Genomic DNA, 4,450 nt, shown 5'->3' with positions numbered 1-4,450 from the left:
ATTTTTAGTAGAGACAGGGTTTCACTGTGTTAGCCAGGATGGTCTTGATCTGCTGACCTTGTGATCCGCCCGCCTCGGCCTCCCAAAGTCCTGGGATTACAGGCGTGAGCCACTGTGCCTGGCCAAGAGATATATTTTTTTAAGGAGTTTGTAGGAAGTATTCAAGATTTTATTTGGGGGTCAGAATGAGACAGGGTGACTTATTTTGGTTTGTCTCATATTCAAAGTGTTCTGTTTTTTTTTTTCCTGACTGTGGAATGTAAGACGTTTGATCGTATTGGAGACAATGGAAAGTGTCAGTTTTTGCTTCTACATTATCCCCACCCTTACCTCGGCTCTTTACAGATCAGAAACCAAGGTAGAGGTAGGTAAAGTAACTGGCTTCAGGTCATAGGGCTGGCAAATGGCTGAGCCAAGATTTGAATACAAGAAGCTGGGCTCCATTGAGTAATGATGCCTCTCTATCCTCTAGTGATACCTCCCTTCTCAGAAAGTTAGTGGCTCAGCCTTGGCAACATAGGGAGATCCCTTCTCTACAGAAAAAAAAAAAAAAAAAAAATTCTGGGCATGTTGGTGTGTACCTGTAGTCCCAGATAGTCAGAAGGCTGAGGTAGGAGGATTGCTTGAGCTTGAGAGGTCGAGGCTGCAGTGAGCCATGATAGCGGCATTGCATTCCAGCCTGTGTGTCAGAACGAGACCCTGTCTCAAAAAAAAAAAAAAAAAAAATAGAAAAGTGGAAGGCTGAGGTGGGTGGATCACCTGAGGTCAGGAGTTCCAGACCAGCCTAGCCAACATGGTAAAATCCCGTCTCTACTAAAAATACAAACATTAGCCAGGCCTGGTCCCAACTACTCGGGAGGCTGAGGCAGGAGAATCACTTGAATTCAGGAGGCAGAGTTTGCAGTGAGCCAAGATCATGCCGTTGCACTCCAGGCCTCGGCAATAAGAGCCAGACTCCGTCTCAGTAAAAGAAAAGAAAAGAGAAGGGAAGGGAAGAGAAGAGAAGAGAAGAGAAGAGAAGAGAAGAGAAGAGAAGAGAAGAGAAGAGAAGAGAAGAGAAGAGAAGAGAAGAGAAGAACCAGTTGATGGCTACTTAATGCCTGCCCCATTCATTTATCATTTAAGAATGCACAGTCCTATGTTCTTATTTCGTTTTGTGTATGTGATTATCCAATTTCTCCACTGGCCTTGAAGGCTCCTTAACAGCTGGGACTTGGTTATGCTGGAATTAGGAGGGCACTACACAACTGCTGCTCTGTAAATATTCGTGGACTGGATGAATGATCTTCAGGTCCATTTCCACCAGTACCAGCTGGTGGAGACTGCTTGCTCTCCACCAAACCTTACTTATACTAATGGTTAGTGGAAATATGTGCAGCATGAGTTTTGAACAAAACCAAGATATTGAAAATTGAAGCTGAGATTTCTATTAGAATCTAGAAGGACCTGCTATAGGCTTAGGAATGCCAAAACCTATTTCTCTTTCCATTTACATTTAAAAGCTTCCTAGGCTTTCTGAAATGTCATTGAAGCTTGAAATTTGAGGTGGCAGCAAAGGGCTGCCGCCATCTAAGTTCATGGTCCCTAGCCTGTCCCCTTAGCAGTGACCAAGGAAAAATGGTTTAATCCTCTACATTTTTATATCCTGTAAAGCAAGCTTAAGAATCCATCAGTGTAATAATCTCCCCAAGGAGTCAAGGGGACAAATGTTGGAAATACGCTTTTCAAGTGAAAGAGATTCACAATAATAAAGTTCTGCCAAAAAGCCATCAATACACTTAACAGGCTAGAAAGGGCTCACCTTTTTTTTTTCTAGTGAAAAATAATGTCTTTTTGACATATCTATAGTTTGCCATTAGTGGGTTATTTTATGACCACATTCTAAACTCTTGCCATAAATAGCTCTCATCACAAAGTTTCACATCATTATACCAAAAAGGTATCTTTGACAGTATCACCTTCATCTCTGTAGCTTACAAAAATAATAATCTGACTTCCCCTAAGTATTTATACAGCGTATAATATTCTTTCATCTGCAAAATATTGGCTTCAAAATGCATATTTTGAATGTCATTTTTTCTTTCTTTCTTTTTTTTTTTGAAACAGAGTCTCGCTCTGTTGCCCAGGCTGGAGTGCAGTGGTGTGATCTCAGCTCATTGCAACCTCCACCTCCCGGGTACAAGAGATTCTCCTGCCTCAGCCTCCCAAGTAGCTGGGATTACAGGCGTGTGCCACCACACCCAGCTAATTTTTGTATTTTTAGTAGAGACGGGGTTTTACCACGTTGGCCAAGGTGGTTTCGAACTCCTGACTTCAGGTGATCCACCCGCCTTGACCTCCTAAAGTGCTGGGATTACAGGCATGAGCCACTGCGCCGGGCCGAATGGCATTGTTTTGATGCAGAGAATTTCTTAATGTTATTTTAGCATACCAGAATATTGTACTACTTTCCTACTTAGATAATCTTTTTTGCCAGTCAGTAGAAATCTCTTTTAATGAGGGTAAAGAAAACCACACAGATTGTTCAATTTCTCTCCAAAGATATTATAGTAGTACGTTACCTTAAATCTGTTTTAGACTAAGGTTCTAAATGCACACTCAAACAAATAAGTAAGCAAACTAATTACATGAAAGAATGAACTCCTCAAGAAACCCATAGGAACACACCATCATTCTATTTCTGAGTAACCCTAGAGCTATGGTATTACAACCCAATGAAAGATTTGGTTCTGTGCTTAAGCAGTTGATGAAATTATGTTTCCCCATTTTTCCTCATGTGAGAAAGTTATTGCTTTTCCACCATAAGCAGATATGTAAACTCTGTACCTTTGTTAATTTTGTAGGTTTTATTCCTTTAAATGCCTATATTTTGTATCTGGTAAGCCCAAACTTCTGAAGTCTCACTCAGTATCTTTCTCTCCTTTCATTATCTCCTTTGTTTGGGTGGTATACATCCTTCAGTACCTTCCTAAGAAACTGTATATAGGAGGTAATTTTTAGATAGTTCATGTCTGAAGATGTCTTCATTTTGCCCTTATGCTTAATTGATATGTGAATTTTGGGCTGGAAATAATTTTTCCTCAGAATTTTGAAAGCACTGCTCCATTTTCTTCTGGATTCTAGACATTTTGACTCTTGACTCTTTATATATGGCCTGTTTTTTTTCTGAAATCTTTTATAAACCCCTGTGTTCTTAAATGTCATGTACATGTGTTTTTTCTGTGGTCATATTTTCACATATTGTGCTGGGATTAGATGGGCCTTTTCCATCTGAAAACTTATACCTTTCAGTTCTGATAAATTTTCTTGAATGATGTCTTCCATAATTTCCTCCCTTTCATTTTTTTTTCCCAATTCTTCTCTTAGAGCAGGGGTTCCCAAATCCCTGGACTGTGGACTGGTACTGGTTCATGGCCTGGTACCAGTCCATGCCTGTTAGGAACTGGGCTGCACAGTAGGAGGTGAGTAGTGGGCAAGTGAGCATTATTCCCTGAGCTCCACCTCTTGTCAGATCAGCAGGAGCATTAAATTCTCATAGAGGTGTGAACCTTATTGTGAACTGCCCATGTGAGGGATCTAGGTTGTGTGCTCCTTATGAGAATCTAATTTCTGATGATCTGAGACAGAACAGTTTCACCCTGAAACCATCCCCCAACCCCAATCCCTGTCCGTGGAAAAATTGTCTTCCACAAAACTGGTCCCTGGTGCTAAGAAAGTTTGGTACTTTTGTCTTATAGAATTCTTGTTATTCGGTTGTCGGAAAGTGGCGAGCCTGAGGCGAACAATGGCCGAGCTGGGTGAAGCTGATGAAGCTGAGTTGCAGCGCCTGGTGGCCGCCGAACAGAAGGCGCAGTTTACTGCACAGGTGCATCACTTCATGGAGTTATGTTGGGATAAATGTGTGGAGAAGCCAGGGAATCGCCTAGACTCTCGCACTGAAAATTGTCTCTCCAGCTGTGTAGACCGCTTCATTGACACCACTCTTGCCATCACCAGTCGGTTTGCCCAGATTGTACAGAAAGGAGGGCAGTAGGCCATCCCCCAGGAGAATGACAGAAGCAAAGGACTTGTTATTAAGCAGACTTAAGGGCCTGTGGGGGAAGGCTGTCAACCCATTGTCAGATCAGCATCAGGCTGTTATCAAGTCTGTTGGTGCTAAAAAGTAAAAGATGAAATGTTCAAAGAAAAAAAAAAAAAAAAAAAAAAAGAATTCTTGTTATTCAAGTGCCAGATATTCTCGAATGATCTTTTTATTTTCCTTAAATCTCTACATTCCTATTTCCCATCTTTTTGTCATTTTGCTCCACTTTCTGGGAAATTCCTTCAACGGTATCTTTCAAATCTTTCACTGAGACTTTCATTTCTGCAAATAATCTCTAAATATCCTTATTTCTTGAATGTAATATCGTCTTATCCTTCTAAGGTTATTCATTACAGTTTTGTGATGTCT

The 4,450-nt window shown here is 41.0% G+C and overlaps 1 pseudogene; it reads left to right on the top strand.

Annotated features, from left to right (window-relative positions):
• Positions 1–3,751: 3,751 nt before the first annotated feature.
• LOC135970219 (mitochondrial import inner membrane translocase subunit Tim8 B pseudogene) lies at positions 3,752–4,175 on the top strand (annotated as a pseudogene).
• The last annotated feature ends 275 nt before the right edge of the window (positions 4,176–4,450 follow it).

The sequence above is a fragment of the Macaca fascicularis genome, chromosome 1 (assembly GCF_037993035.2).
Source record: "Macaca fascicularis isolate 582-1 chromosome 1, T2T-MFA8v1.1".
Taxonomy (NCBI): Eukaryota; Metazoa; Chordata; class Mammalia; order Primates; family Cercopithecidae; genus Macaca; species Macaca fascicularis.
Note: the sequence above shows the minus strand (reverse complement) of the source record. Positions and strands in the feature narration are given on the sequence as shown.